The following is a 16,937-nucleotide window of genomic DNA, read 5'->3' as shown; positions in this document are numbered from 1 at the left end:
TAAGGATACGCTGGAAAAAAGGATGATTAATGACCCAGGCAGGATGGAGCAGGAAGGCCTAAGATTTTAGCACACAATTCAGAGCAGAATATAGTTTAAAACTTATGAATTGTTTATTTCTGGTATTTTCTATTTAGTATTTCTAGACTCCAGTTGACTACAGGTAACTGAAACTGCAAAAAGCAATAAACAAATACAGAGGACTATGGACATCCACTAAGTTGGTCTTTCTGTTCTTCTTCCATTACTTCCAAAGATCTTGTGTAAGGGTCCAGCGAAACGTCGGAGAAGGAGAGACCACACGAGACTAACTTCATGCAATGGCAAGGGGGATTTTTATTAGGGATCCGTTCCAGCGCGCTGGGGCTCTGTGCTCACTCAAGAAGGGAGAGCAGCCCAGAGCCCAGAGCAGAGGTCAAGCAGAGCTTAAGTACACTTTTTGGAGAGGGTGGGGGGCTTTGCATACATCAGAACAAATCATCATGAGGCACGGGAAAATTGAACAACAATTCTAATACATGATTAGTCCATTCATTGGCGGGAACAGTTTGGGCAGGGGTGATTGGTCACTTCTAAGTGGGGTACACATTCAAACTGATTGGTTCTGGGGCCTATATGCTTACGTGCTATGCTACCTGGAACCCTTAGCTATTAAACAACCAGGGAATCAATGGAGATATTTACTGGGCAGTCCCCGCATTGTCCTAACAACTTTACAGAGATTACAGGTTCCGGGGATAGCAGGGGAATTGTAACAATAGACTTTTTCAATTCTAACAATGGTCTTTTACTTTTTAGCCCAGGCCTTGTAATCTAGGAGCTTTACAATGCCCTAGTCTTTTACACTTTAACTTAGACTTTTGCAGCTTAGAAATTTTACCTTTACACTTGGACTCTGTGCCACATTCCTTGGTCATACCCTAGGCCTATGCTGCCCATTGGTTACCCTTAGCCATATGAGCCTATATAATTTTAATTTTCCTGTTCTGTGAGATAAATAGAAGCCATTTCCTGCTCCTTCAGGCCTTGGGTCATTTAATTGCCAGATTTAGGCCAGTTTTCCTACCATCTGTCACATTCTCCAGAAAGTCTCCTCTGAACATACATTCCCAATCTTTCTCAGCTGCTGGACCTCTACCCACTCACTCAAGTTTAAGTCCACTATGCTGCTTCTGCTGCAGAATTTTCCACAATGAAATGTCATGATCTGTCTCCTCTGCTGGATTTTGACCTCTCTACGGTCAAGGACCAAGTTTCCTTCACTCTGACCCCCTCTGTGCCAGGCCCAGGCACAGGATCAAAGAAACACACAGTAGTACAGAAAAAGGTTCCTGGATCAAGAGATATAATCAGCTTTTGCTCATAAAAAAATAAGCAACAGGATGAAAAGGGAACTACAGCCTAGGAGAAAATATTTGAAAATCATATATCTGAAATATAAAAAAACTCTTACATCTTAAAAACAACAAAAACACATTAAAAATGAGCAAAGTACTCTAACAACACAGACATTTCTCAAAAAAGATATAGGAATGGCCAATAAGCATATGAAAAGATGCTTGAGATCACTAATCATCAAGGAAACACAAAATTAAAACCATCTCAATCTGTTAGGATGACTGCTATCAATAAAACTGAAAACAGCAAGTTTTGGGGAAGATGTGCAGATATTGAAACAAGTGTGAGCTGTTGGTAGAAATACAAAATGTACAGCTGCTATGGAAAACATTATGGCACTTCCTCAAAAAGTTCAAAATAGAATTACCCTGTGATCCAGCAATTCTGTGTCTGGGTATATAGCCAAAAGAACTGAAAGAATCTTGAAGAGACTGATGCACCCATGTTCAGAGCAGTTTTATTCACAATAATCAAGAGATAGAAGCAAACCAGGTGTCCATTAATGGATGAATGAATACATAAAATGTCATCTTTCATACAATGAAATATTAATTTAGTCTTAAAAAGGAAAGAGATTCTGACACCTACTACACCATGGATGGGCCCTGAAGATATTATGCTGAGTGAAATAAGGGCACACACCTTCCATGCCTATGAGGTAGGACAGTAGTCCAATTCCTAAAGTGACTGCCCGGGGCCAGGGAGAGTAAGAAATGCAGAGTGTTTAACTGTGTTTCAGTTTTGCAACAGAAGAATTCCGGAGATGGATGGTGGTGATGGTTGCATAAGAGTGTGTATGTACTTAAGTACACACTATTGAAGTATACACTTAAAATCTGTTAATATGGCAAATTTTATTTTACTTGTATTTTGTCACAATTAAAAAAATAGGAGTGTGCCTCTGCTGCCCTGCTCCCAAGGGAAGGCTCAGCACAGGTGCTGGGGGGAGGACACCACGGACCAGGCTCTGAGCCAGCAAGACTGAAGCTCACAGGCCATGGGCTGGACCAAGAGGTCCAGGAAGCAGGCCTCAGCCCATACTGGCCAGCTGCTAGGCCTTGTAAAGCACGTAAGGCCAGTGTAAAGGGCTTCTGTGCCACCCAGTTGGATGGGACTTGGTGCTGGGAGATATCTGAGTGGCCTAAGCCTACCCCTGCATTTAGAAACAAATTAACCCAGGCCCAGAGACCAGAGGACTCCCACACTGTGGTCTCTGGCCGAGTGAGCGTGGAGGAGACCGTCAGGGCAGCGTGCTCTAACACAACAGAGAAGCTGAGCTGAGGGGGAGGTCGGGGAGGCTGAGGATCAGTGTGCAGATTCTGATACCTACCAGGTGGGAGAAATTCCTATCTCCATCCTTGGGTGGGCATGTGGGGGATCAGACCCTGGTCCAGCTGGTCCTGGGGCCCCCACAGGGACAGAACCAGTGGAGGCCTCGGCCACACTAGATGACTGGGACATCTCATCCTCCCCTAAAAAAGATGAAGAAGAAGAACATATAGAGCGGGCAGCTGTGGTCAGAGGCCCCAGGGTCCCCAGAAGGATATGAAGCTGAGAGACCCACTGTATCCTTCACTTCCAGAAGCCCCCTGGAGCTCTCACTGGGGGAGGGGTCTTAGGGGCAGCTATGCTGACAGGTGAAAGGCATACCCAGGGGTGAACCCAAGTGGGAGACAGGATGAGATCCAGCCACCAACAGAGAGCTGGCAGGCCCCCTCAAATCAGAATGGGAGGCTGGAGCCCAGGAGGGAAGAAGTTCACGTGGACACAGTGCAAGTTAGGGGCAGCTCCAGGCCAGAACCCAGACCCTCTGTGCCCCTGGGCTACAGCTTCTACCCTCACCTCAAGCTCTGGGCCACTTCACCCTCTGGAACCTCCTTCCAGGAACTTTCTATCTGACTGAGATTCCTGCAGAAGGGACTCAGCAGTACTCTTTCCCCATTTTCTGTGGCTCCAGCTGACATCTTGGTGGCAGTGCAGAAGCACCCAAGGCTTAGAGCCTTTCCCAGAAACAGTGTAACCCGGGAGTGCCCTCTGATGGTGAGCACAGAACACAGCCCTTTAACACTGAAAGCCCCAGGCTTCCCAGGGTCCTGATGAACTGTCTGTCTGCAACTGAGTTTCCTCCTGCTGACAATGAAACCGAGGAACCCCCAGCCCAGCCTGAGCAGGCGCCAGAAAAGTTCCGGAAAACCAAAATGGTTATCTATTCTCAGGCCAGCACTTCCTAGCTCAATCTACTAAACCTGTTTTCCTCCATCAACCTGTCTCCTGAGCTTTAGTGGATCAGCAAGTAGCAGAACTTTCAGTTCTGGTAACACGTCCTGTGTCCTATTGCAGTTTGTGAGCCATTTCCAGGATGCCTCCAAATATGTACAGCTCAGATTTTAAAGTTAATAACTTTTCTAGGGTCCCTGTCTCCATGGTCCTATTCTCTAACGTTCCATCTCTGTCCCTTGCCCATCCAACCCTCACCCAAGCAGGTCGTAGGTCTTAAGGGAAGCCCAGGCTGGGACCAGGTCAGCTGCTCCCAAAGGCTCAGGGTGAGGGTGGGCTGGAGCCCCTTCCCAGCAGGCACTCACCTCCGATCACGGTGACTGTGGCCCTGGGTGGACGCAGAGAAGTACTCAGGGTTCCGTTGCTCCTTCTCCTTATCCATTTCCCAGGCTCCTGTCCACCCTGAGAACACAGAACAGTCTCTGCAGCTGGAGGCAGGCTAAACAGCCCTGCCTGAATGAAGTCCATACCCAAAGGTCAACGGGGATATTGTCATCCCACTATAGACAAATTAATCAAGGATGAGTGCCAATTAAACTTGCCTTGCAAAGGATGGGCTCATTGGCTGTGGGTAAGCTAAGCCACTAACACAGGCCAAATTCAATGTATCTTTCCACAATGTCAGAATTTATTGAATAACAATAAATTTGCAAGCAAACCACTTATAGTAGTAGTGATTTCACCAAATACCCATGGGTCACCTAATAGTCATCCGCTGGGCAATCACAAGTCCTTTTAATTCATTCCAAGCTTAATTTCTAATATATATAACACTCAAGTCACACACCACTCTTCATACAACGATGTATGTACACATATACAGAATACAGAGCAGCCCCTCAGCTAGAGCCCAGTGAGGGGTACAGGATTCCCTGCCAAGAGCACCGGCAGAGACGAACGCAGAAGGTCAAAGGTCACTGTAGGGGGTCAGTGGAGGATTTTAATGAACCAGCTCCACATAGTTGTCAAAGCAAAGGGTCCAGACGGTGGGCAACTTCAGTTTCGGAGAACTGGCCTGGAGTGGGCTGTGTCAGAGGGCAACTTCAGTTTCAGAGAATCGGCCTGGAGTGGGCTGTGTCGAGGGCAAGAGATACTGTGCTATGCTGAAGCTCGAAGGAACAGGAAACAGGAGACTAGTCACTGTGGTGATTTTCCTGGGCAAGGCTCATTACCAGTGACCAAGTGACAGGGTCAGGGTGCCACTGTGGCCAGATTGGGGAGGGTCCTATTGTATGAAATGAAGTGTTGCCTGATCTAGAATTTCAAGTAAAGCAAATTAAGATCTTTATGTTAAACTGCTTTAATTTTAAAATTTGCTTTTTATTATCTACAACACCAGGATATAGTCTGACACAATCACAGAAGCGTGGAACACAACTCGCTCCAATTCAGTCCCCAGTGTAAGATTCACGTCCTCTTTTCTGTCAAAGTTAAACCAATAGTCTGAGTTTCCTCATATGTAACAAAAATGTGTTTGCTGTCATCTAAACCATGTGGTTGAAATGTAGCCATTTTGAAGCCCCCAATATATCTCCCTTTGTCCTCAGTCTGCCAATCATAATGCCTGCAGTGTAGGAAATGATCTGATCATAACTACAGCCCTTCCCCTTGCCCTCCCCTCTTTTAAATTAGTCAATCACTTGGACTGTAACTCCAACTCCTCCTATCAGAGCAAGGGGCAGTGCAGTCTCAGGGATAAAGCCCTGGGCACACTTCCTGCCCAGGGTGCTAGTTTGCAAGATGTTTTGATAGCACTACCTTCTGCAGAAGTAAAATTTGCCTTGCCAAGTAACTTACTTAGTGCGTGTCTGAATTCTTGCGTGTCTGATATTTCTAACACCAGCACCCACTGTCCCACTCCCTTCCATCTTCTTCAATCCATTTACAGTTTATTTTGTTTTTTAAATTATTGTTCTGTAGATACACCTGATGTGGGGACTCCTCTGCCATATCAAGGCGCACGTACCAAAGTTTGGCGGTTCCACTGTTCTTCCCTTTTCCTGTCCCTCCTTCCTTCTCCTCAGTCTCCTTGTCTACTAATCTTTTCTCTATTTCAGTGAAATTCCTTCTCCCTTTTTCCCCTCTTTTTTATGAATCACCTCTCCCCTTATTTTGGTGTAGCTTCCACATACTGGTGAAAACATTTGATCTTTGACTTTTTGGGGACTGGCTTATTTCATGCAGCATGAATCTCTAGTGCTGTAATAATAACCAGGGAGTCAGCATGAACTGGTGCTACCGTGATCCCCAGCTGCTAAGCAGGTGCTTTTAGGGACAATTACCTGTGCCTGGGTAATGTGGGGAAGAACCACTGCTAACCAATGTTAAAACTCACTCACTCAAGTTGTTTTCTGTTTTTTTCTCAGGTAAGAGCCTCCTGAGAATCTTACAAGGAGCTAGTCAAAAAGAGTCCTTCAGACTCTTTCCTTTTAGGTGACCTCAGAGTAAACTTTGCTCTTTATAATGTTAAATTCTCCTCAGAGGAAGACATTCCCATCTGCCATTTTTTGAATATGCAAAGCATGACCTTGAACTGAATTCGCCTTTCCTATATATCACAAGAAAATAACATAGACTGGACAAATTTGTGTCTTTGCACAATATCAGAATTTATTGACTAACAATAAATTCACAAGCTACATCAATTCCATCAGCTTTAATTCAGAGTCCTCTCAGATTCACCTAGTGTCATGACACTGGCAATCCCCAAGTTCTTTCATTCCATTCCAATCTTAACTACTAATATCTATAACTCGAATCACACACCACACAATGATATATATTACAGAAAAGGCTGAGAGAGGATGAACTGCAAGTGTCATCTATGGCAGTAAAATGTCCAATAGTATAAGAACTGGAGCCTGGAACTCCACTTCTGCAGAAAACCAACACCAGTGTACCAACAGTGGTACACGCTTGTAATCCTGGAGACTTGGGAGGCTGAGGTAGAAGGATTTCAAGTTTGAGGACAGACTGGGTAACTTGGTGAAACCCTGTCTCGAAATAAATAGAAAGGGTTGGGGATGTGGCTCAGTGGCAGAATGCCCCTGGGTGGAAGGAAGGAAGGAAGGAAGGAAGGATCAAATAGGGACTCAATTAAGTCCCTATTTTTTTTTAAGTCCCTATTTTTTTATTTTTGCTTGCAGCAAAAGCAGAATTACAGTTCCTGTTTCCCCTCCACCTTCACATTCCTGCACAGGGAAGTCAGCTGGCACAGTCCAGGCCACCGGCAGAACAATTTGTCGTCATTATCTTTTATTCCTCCATGGTTCATGGCAGGGATGGAATGAAAATGAGTATGTCCTTATTATCTGCTCAGAAAGCAAAAACTTGAAAATACCAGCATTTGCAGACTTGGGAAGGATTAGACAAATTCTCTTTCCCTGCTGGGTAGGGTGGACATGGACTTTCTGGTCAGCAATTTAATAACATGCAGTATAAGTTCATTTGACCGGAAATTGTTCATCTTCACATTCGTTGTAAAAAAAAAAAAAAAAAAGAATCAGAGATGTGCAAAAACCATATGCACATGAACAGTTGATAACAGAAAAAGGTTGAAATAACACTGTGGGGCACTTGACTGAACTGTTTTCCCCAAACCTTTTTTGTATTTTGATGTGTATTATAAAAAAATGCTTAGAAGAAAGTGCATGATGAAAATAACAGGAATAGTTTTAAGGCTGACCTGGCCTCACCATGCACCAGGTCCCACAGGGAGCACTTTACATGGATTATCCCACTTAATCTTCACAACTCTCTGAGGGTTACTGGTACTGTTGTGGTGTAAACTAATCAAAATCAGTAAGAGTGTAAGCTATAGGTTACAGATTAGTAAAAAATCTAGGAGCCACAAGCAAAATATATGATGTATGGCACCTTTGGTTGTAAAGCCAGCTAGCCACTGAGGTATTATTATGCCTAGATTTACATTCATATGCAAATTGGGCTCCTGCTGTTCACCTTGGCCTACTACTGGACTCATGTTACGGGGACTCATGGAGAGTTCCCATTGGTTGGGGAAGGATAATAAGAGGGAATTCCGGGGGAGATCCGAGGAGACCGGCGGTTCCGGGGGACGCCGGTTCCGGTTAGACACCCGCGTGGGAGGACCGGTTTTTTGCTTGCTGGCGCTGAGAGTGTTGGCGGCTTTTTCAAAATAAAGTTTTGTTCCTGCTTGAGTGGCTCGTGATTCTGTGCCCAGCTAAGACTGCGGCATTTGGCGGCCCGGACGGGGAACGCCTGAAACTTAGAGGTGAGTAAAACTGCTCGCCCCTGAGGGAAGGCGACAGAATGGGTGAACATTTAGAAAAACAATGTGTTCTTGTTTTGATTTATTTTGTTTTTATTTCAAGCTCCCTAGCCCTAGAATTTTCTCAGGCGAACTGGGAAAAATGGTTGGCTCAAGGTTTGAAGTTATTCGGCCCTGAGAAAGAGAAAATTGATACAACCATTGTCTGTTCCGTTTTTGTTTCATTCTGTTTCGGCTTTGTTTTATCCTATCTTATTGGGTTACGTTACCTTTATAGTAGATTAGAATCCAGTAAAAAACAAACCGAAAAACTGCTAAGTAAATTGTTAGAGGTCCAGACTATGGTAGAAAAAACGCTAGGTCAAGCAAAAGAGAAGGTCTCTCAAGCTAGTCAGACAGAGGAGAATTTAAAGAAAGCAAGCTTAGAGGAAAAGCAGCCATCAGGTGGAGAATTACAACAGGAGGTTGCTACTAACTCCGTTCTATCACCAGAGGGCGTAACTCAACCAACAGCTCCATCTACCGCTGAGCGGCCCTCAACTCCCGTAGTTGATGGACGGAATTCTGAGGCAGGACCCCAAAGATTAGCATGCCCTGTACTTGAGCAGGCAGGAAGGCAACGAATTCACCGTGCTTTAGATTTCAAAACAATAAAGCAATTAAAGGAGGCTGTAACGACCTATGGGCCGCAAGCTCCCTTCACAATAAGCATGGTCGAATCTGTTACCAACTTGGACATGACACCAACAGATTGGGCTAACATGTGTCGATCTGTGCTAAACGGAGGACAATATTTGTTATGGAAGGTTGCCAATGAGGAATTTTGCATGGAGACAGCTAGGCGAAATGCAGAAGCTGGTTATCCTCAAAGAAATATGGACATGCTATTGGGAAAGGGACCATATGAGGGTCAAAGACAGCAAATTGAATATGACCCTGGCGTATACGCACAAATTGCTGTAGATGCAGTTAGGGCATGGAAAACTTTACAGGGGCATGAAGACTTACAAGGTCAATTATCTAAGGTAATACAAGGAACTAATGAACCTTACGCTGAATTTGTAGATAGACTTATTCAGTCAGCCTCTAGGATATTTGGTAATACAGAACAGGTAATGCCATTTATAAAACAACTGGCTTATGACCAAGCAAATCGTTGCTGCAGAGAGGTCATTAGACCATGGAGACATGAAGATTTAAACACATATATTAAATTATGTAGAGACATTAATGAACAAGGGCAAGTCTTAGCAGCAGTACAACAGGCTTTAGATGCCAGGCCAAAAACATGCTATAATTGTAATCAAACAGGACATTTTAAAAGGAGTTGCCCCATAAGAGGAAGGTTTAACAAAGCTGGGTATCAAAGGAATAGAATACCGGGTATTTGCCCACGATGCCATAGAGGGAAACATTGGGCTAATGAATGCCGTTCTCAAACCACCATAGAGGGTATTCCGTTATCAAAAAACAGACAAGGACCAAGTGTTTACCCACGATATCGTGGAGAAAGGTATCAAGCTCCGTTGCCAAAAAACGGACTAGAGGGCCCAATGCCCCGGGGCCCAAAACCACAAATATATGGGGCAATGGAGGAACCCAACAGCACCATCAAGGTAGTGCCCAGGACGCATTATCCATTAAATCCCTCATCAGACAAACTAGAGGGAGCGCAGGGCTGGACATCTGCTCCTCTGCCAGAGCAGTACTAACTCCAGAGATGGGAATTCAAATCATTCCCACAGGAGTAAAAGGACCTCTTCCCCAGGGAACAGTAGGCTTATTATTGGGACGCAGTTCTTCTACACTAAAAGGACTTACGATAAGTCCTGGGGTAATTGATCCCGATTATGAGGGTGAAATAAAAATTATAGCTAGTTCTCCAAGAGGTATATCAGTAATTTCACCAGGAGATAGAATAGCACAGTTATTAATAATACCCAGCCTGCATGATAAATTTTCCAGTTGTAATGTAGAAAGAGGTTGCAAGGGATTAGGCTCCACAGGTGTAGATTGGGCTATGCTGTCTTTGAATTTAGATTCTCGCCCAATGCTAAAATTAAATATTCAAGGACATGACTTTAATGGGCTGCTGGACACAGGAGCTAACCTTAGTGTCATCTCTCGTCAAGAATGGCCAAAACATTGGCCATTACAACAAGCCACTCAAACGCTTCGAGGCCTAAGAGTGGCAACAAATCCCCATAGAAGTGCTATGGTATTAGATTGGAGGGATCCTGAAGGATGTGAAGGAACTATACAGCCCTATGTATTGGATCATCTTCCCGTAAATTTATGGGGACGAAATGTCCTAGATCAATTAGGATTGACATTAACAAATAACATCAATCCTAATGCGCCCACTACTAGGGCTAAACAAGGCTTTAGGAAAGAAAAAAGATTAAGAGAACAAGAACAAGGTATGACAGCACCTATTCAAATAGATCAAGAAATAAATAGACATGAATTGGGTTTTCAGAAAGGGCCACTGAGACAATCAAAATTACTTGGAAATCAGAAAGACCAATATGGGTTCCTCAGTGGCCCCTAACTAAAGAAAAGATACAAGTAGCCCATGACTTGGTCAGACAACAATTAGCGGAAGGACATATACAACCTTCCGTATCCCCCCATAATACTCCCATTTTTGTCATTAAAAAGAAATCTGGTAAATGGAGATTATTACAAGATTTAAGAGCCATTAATAATGAGATGGTTATTATGGGACCTGCTCAATCAGGGATTCCTCAATTGTCTGCTTTACCAAAAACCTGGCATGTTTTAGCTATAGATATTAAAGATTGTTTCTTTTCAATTCCAATTCATCCCGAGGATAGTCCACATTTTGCATTTACTATCCCTGCACTGAATCATGAAGGTCCTGATCAGAGATATGAATGGAAAGTACTCCCTCAAGGGATGGCTAACAGCCCAACTATGTGTCAAATTTATGTTAATAAAGCAATCCAGCCACTTAGAAACCAAAATCCTGAACTACAAATATTTCACTATATGGATGATGTGTTATTGGCACATAAAGATAAAAACACATTACTAGAATGTTATGCCACACTTACAAACTTATTGAAAAATTATAATCTAGAGATAGCAATAGATAAAGTACAATTAAATCTTCCAATTAATTATTTAGGAGTTCTATTATCCTCAACCATGCATGGTCCGTCCACCAAAAATTCAAATACGAGTAGATCAACTCAAATCACTTAATGACTTTCAAAAGTTATTGGGAGACATAAATTGGATAAGGCCTTATCTAGGCATACCAACAGGAGAGTTAAGACCTTTATTTGATATTCTAAAAGGTCCATCAGATCCAAATTCACCCCGCATGTTAACGCCTGAAGCAAGAAAAACATTAAAAATCATTGAAACGTATATGGAAAATATGCATTTGGATAGAATTGATATAAGTTTGCCTTTATTATTTATTGTACTACCAACAAAAAATATTCCTACAGGAGTATTTTGGCAGGAAGGTCCATTATTGTGGATACATTTATCTTATTCTCCTAACACTATTCTTACTAGATATCCTGAGGCTGTAGGACAATTAATACTCAAAGGAATAAAAGCAGCTAAGGGAGTATTTGGGATTTCTCCCAATAAAATTATCACTCCATATACTATGGATCAAATTGATGAGTTAGCTAATGAGTTAAATACTTGGGCAATAATCATGTGTAAAACTAGTGTTTCATTTGATAATCACTTACCATCTAATCCTTTGTTGTCTTTTTGGTCTAAGCATCCTGTAGTTTTTCCAAAAATGACAAGAAAAACCCCTATCATAAATGCTCCAAATATATTCACTGATGGGTCAAACAATGGTACAGCAGCAGTAGTTACTCCTGATCAAACTTTTACATTTTTAGTTCCCAAACAATCAGCTCAAAAGGTAGAGCTTAATGCAGTATTACAAGCTTTTATGATGTTTAAAGATTCTGTATTTAATTTATTTTCTGATAGTCAGTATGTAGTTAATGCTATAATATCCCTTGAAGATGCTGGTAGGATTTCACCTTCTTCTACTGTTTTCTCTTTGTTTTCTGCTATACAAAGTCTAATCTGGGACCGAAAAAATCCATTCTTTATAGGTCATATCAGGGCACATACAGGATTGCCTGGAGCCCTTAGTATGGGCAATGAACTAGCAGATAAATCTACACATGACATACATATTTTCTCCACAATAGAAGAAGCTATAAATTTTCATAAAAGGTTCCATGTCAATGCTAATACTTTACAAAAGCGTTTTAAAATAACTAAAGAACAAGCCAGACATATAATAAAACAATGTCAAAATTGTGTGACATTTTTACCACAAGTTAATCTTGGAGTCAATCCTAGAGGACTGATACCTAACCATATTTGGCAGATGGACGTCACACACTTGCCAGAATTTGGAAAATTAAAATATTTACATGTTACAGTTGATACCTCTTCCGGATTTTTGATGGGCTCCCTTCATGCCGGAGAAAAAACTAAAGATGTTATAGCTCATTGCTTACAAAATTTTGCCACTGTGGGCGTTCCAAAACAGTTAAAAACGGACAACGGTCCTAGTTATACTTCCTCCTCTTTTAAACAATTTTGCTCATCATTTGGTATTACTCACATAACAGGAATTCCATACAATCCACAAGGACAAGGCATAGTTGAAAGAGCTCATCAAACTATTAAAATGTACTTATTAAAACAAAAGGAGGAAATTGGAAAGGGGTATATATCCCCCAAAGATAAACTTAAAATAACCCTTTTTACTCTAAACTTTTTAAATTTAGATTCATCGGGACTTAGTGCTGCGGAAAGACATTTGTACCCCAAAAATGTACATAAGCCTAAGGTACTTTGGAAAGATATTCTAACAGGACAATGGAAAGGCCCAGATCCAGTGATAGTCTGGAATCGGGGCGCTATCTGTGTTTTCCCACAGGATGAACAGCAACCGATTTGGATTCCAGAGAGATTAACTAAAACAATTTCTACAGAAAAAGAAGATGATTTGACTCAAATCCATAACAGCTGACATCCAGAGCTCCGGCTTGGCTATTCTTACATCTGCGACAGTGATTAACCAAGGTGGTTTTTTTTTTCAATATCTATTTTATTATTGCATTTTTCCACATCATAAAGTTCTATTTTATTTTTGAGCTCATACAAACCTAGGTTAATGTTTTTCTGATCAGTTTTATTTTTTGACTGTGTTTTATTTTTTGACTGTGGAGTTTTTAAACATTGCAATGGAGATTTCACCTAGGTATAGTTACAAGGCCTTTATTTACTATTGTCTTATGTGTTGTATGTTGTGTGCACACTTCTGTTTTGTGTTGTATGTCTGTATGTGTGTATGTCCATATTTCTTATATGAGGAGCGCTCATGAAAAAATGGATCCGAATTTTTTCTTTATTCACGTGATGTATATGGTTTAATTTAAATTAGGTGAACAGCTGTTTATGATTGTTTTTAAAGATGGTTAACAGATCTGTTTGTTTACTAATTTAAATTAGGTAAACAGCTGTTAAGGATTGTTTTTAAAGGAGTTTAACAGATCTGTTTGTTTACTTTCACCTTTCCTTTTCATTATATTTAATAATTCTGTTCAGGATAATGTCTCTTTAGCATCATTGCCAGAATTTCCATCTCCATCCCAATTCCAGTGAAGACTGAGATAAAACCAAACTACAGCTTCTATGATAGCAATCACAGTAAACTGTATAAATTGATGCATCAATGAATATAACTCAACAAGTAATGCTATCAAGGACTTGATTTACTTTGGGAGGAAATGGACATATTGATAGACTCCTCCAATTTGAACTGCTTGCAGAACTTGCCTGGACTATATATCAGTTGCATACATTGTAAAATATCATCTGGTGCACCGAATTGTGGTACTGCTGGCATATCTTTGCTGATGGTATCACCAGTGATGCAATTTCCTTGCCAGCTCACCCCATGTTTATTGTGGTAATACTGGCATATCTTTGCTGATGATGTCACCAGTGACGCAATTTTTCCAAGGAGCCATCAATTGGTTTAATGTCGTGGCATTTCTGTATCCTCCTCCCTTCTACTAGTGATGGTCTAAAATTTGGGGGCCAACAAAGGTGAGGCAAAGAACCTCACCCCCCCACTGGCACCAAGACAAAATTTGGGGGCCAACAGAGGTGAGGCAAGAACCTCACCCCCCCACTGATGCATAGGCCTATCCACAAGCATGGCTGAATGCTGGACCGGTAGTCAGTGACGGGTTGATCTGATTACAATGGATTCAACCTAAGACACGAAGCTGACGCCTAAAGGTCAGTTCTCCCATGACGGGTAAGAACCATATGTTAAATTGGACAACCTACCAGGCACGGTCCCTAGCCACATTGCTTGTTGCTTAATTAAACAGAAGGGGGCAAATGCTAGGAGCCACAAGCAAAATATATGATGTATGGCACCTTTGGTTGTAAAGCCAGCTAGCCACTGAGGTATTATTATGCCTAGATTTACATTCATATGCAAATTGGGCTCCTGCTGTTCACCTTGGCCTACTACTGGACTCATGTTACGGGGACTCATGGAGAGTTCCCATTGGTTGGGGAAGGATAATAAGAGGGAATTCCGGGGGAGATCCGAGGAGACCGGCGGTTCCGGGGGACGCCGGTTCCGGTTAGACACCCGCGTGGGAGGACCGGTTTTTTGCTTGCTGGCGCTGAGAGTGTTGGCGGCTTTTTCAAAATAAAGTTTTGTTCCTGCTTGAGTGGCTCGTGATTCTGTGCCCAGCTAAGACTGCGGCAGATTATAGATATGATAAGTGAGATAAGACAATTACAAAGTGAGAGCTATCACAGACAGGCCTAAGACTCCATTTTGCTGCCTTCTTTAAAAATAAAAACTGTTACAAGAGCTGTTTCTGAGAAACTGAAATGAAAGCTGTTTTCTTATAAAAACTGTTTTTCTGATGTGAATTTGGTGTCAACGTACCTTATATATAATCAGAGATATGATAAATCATTGTATAATGGTGTATGAAGAATTGTAATGCAAAATAAATTTAAAAAAAAAACTGTTTTTCTGTACTTTGTACCCCACAAATTATACCTTTCTCAGGATGCAGTGGTGATCATGGAGAGCTGCATCCTGGGTTTGAGTGCACTTGTGGGTCTACATGAATTTGAAATTGATTCTCTCCCCTGCCGACCCTTGCTCAAAGTCAGGATACTGTTGTCTAGCATCTGCTTGAACCTGGAAATGTGGTTAACTGACTTGCAAAGCTGATTGCCTTTTCTCTACTTCTGTCCTTGCTTGCTAACTGGAAAATTCCAGCCCTGCTTAGAGCTCTGGGGTCCCACTAACTATTGTTTTAATTTCTGTGATTGGCTTACTTGCATGACACTAAGGAAAGTCCTTGAATTGTGGTTTTCATCTTGAAGTTCCCAGGATACAGGCCAGGAAGTTGCTGTTCTCCCACAGGGTGACAGTCCTGGCCAGGTAAATAAAGCTCTCAATGATTTGAATTTGGACTAAGAGTGTTTTCTGAAGCAGCTCCCCATAACAGTACTGTTCTCATTTTACAAATGAAGAAACAGATGCCAGATTAAATAATTTGCCTAAGTCACACAGCTCATGTTACAGAGTTTAGATCAAGATCCAGGTAATCTGATTCTAGACCCTCAGCCCTCCCCAGGAGCTCTCCCCCACTTGACATGTCACCTTCTTACTGGGGAGTTTTATGAGCTCACCATCTCCAACTGTTTCAGGTGCACTCTTGATGATAACCACATGATCCACATATATTCTTCTGTTTTGTTTTTGAAGACATACCTATACATTGTTAAGTACACCCACAACAACCAATGATTTTGGAGGCTTCTGCTTGGGTCCCTGGACTCATTCCTTACTTGTCTTGATTTTGATTACTTTTACCAACTGAAAAAAAGCCCTGCTTCTTTGTCTATTAAATTATCACACATTTTTATTTCCTTAGAAAATAAAATACTAAGAAGAGAAAAAAACACCTGTTTCCACTGTTATAATACAATCCTTGTTCTTCTTTTGCTTTTGCTGGAATCTCCCTCTTTCTTATTAAAAAAAAATTAAACCGATTTCTTTTAAATGAATGTACACACACACACACACATGTCCATGTCCTGCGGGTTCTCTTTCTCTGGAGAATCCTGACACAGGGTAGCATCCTGAAAGATGCTCCCAATTTCCACCACAGGGGGTCTTACTTCCAGCCCCTCTTTTGGGGTTCCTTTCCCCAGCCAACAGCCCTGTTAGGTAAGGTTCCAGAAAGACAACCCCACAACTTACCTGCCACTCAGGGACGTGCAGCCCTTTCTCCTCGCCCCGCCAACAGGGGCAGCTCCAGTCTCTTGTCAGACTTCTTCGGGCACCAGTTACAGACAGGCTCTATGCTACCTCAAATCTTGGAGATACTAATGGCAAGCCCCCCAAGACAAGGGTGAAGCCCTGACCCACGGTGGCTCCATGATGGAGGGGGCGAGTGCACAACGGACTGAAGCTGGGCCAATTCCCCGCGAATGTCCTTTAATGATTCCCAGCATCATCAGACACAAAGTATGCGAAAGGAGTTTCAGGTGGCCCCGGGACAGCCACGAGGTAAAGGTCACTACTCACTGTGAAGCCAACTTCTCTGCATTACAACAAAGGAGCCAGCCCGCTTGGCGGTTAAAGCCTGTGTTTTGAGTCGAGCAGATCGACCTTAACGATCCGGGTGCCACGGGCAAGGCACAAAACCCTGGAGGAGACCGCACCTTCAGCGGTTAAATGACAAAACTGTGCGCAAAGCTTCAGGCACACAGTGGGTACCCAATAGGTGGACAACTCCCGCAAGAAGGTTTGCGTTCCGAGCTGCGCAGGCGAACCACCCCTAGGAATGGAGCGCACGAACCTTTGGCCTGCGCCGAGCCCCACGCCGCAGAGGAGCTTCCAGGCGTGAGGCTGGGTACGCTCTCCAACTCGCTCTCCAACTCGCTC

At 42.6% G+C, this 16,937-nt stretch overlaps 1 long non-coding RNA gene across 1 annotated transcript; it reads right to left on the bottom strand.

Moving 5' to 3' along the window:
- Positions 1-1,565: 1,565 nt before the first annotated feature.
- Positions 1,566-16,923, bottom strand: LOC308648661. The gene is made up of 3 exons (XR_014021899.1): positions 16,251-16,923; positions 3,981-4,077; positions 1,566-2,870 (listed from the first exon to the last, which is right to left on the bottom strand). It is a non-coding gene; the product is annotated as an uncharacterized lncRNA (long non-coding RNA).
- Between the last annotated feature and the right edge of the window lie 14 nt (positions 16,924-16,937).

Source organism: Spermophilus citellus (assembly GCF_964194105.1).
Source record: "Spermophilus citellus genome assembly, chromosome: 4".
NCBI classification, from domain to species: domain Eukaryota; kingdom Metazoa; phylum Chordata; class Mammalia; order Rodentia; family Sciuridae; genus Spermophilus; species Spermophilus citellus.
Note: the sequence above shows the minus strand (reverse complement) of the source record. Positions and strands in the feature narration are given on the sequence as shown.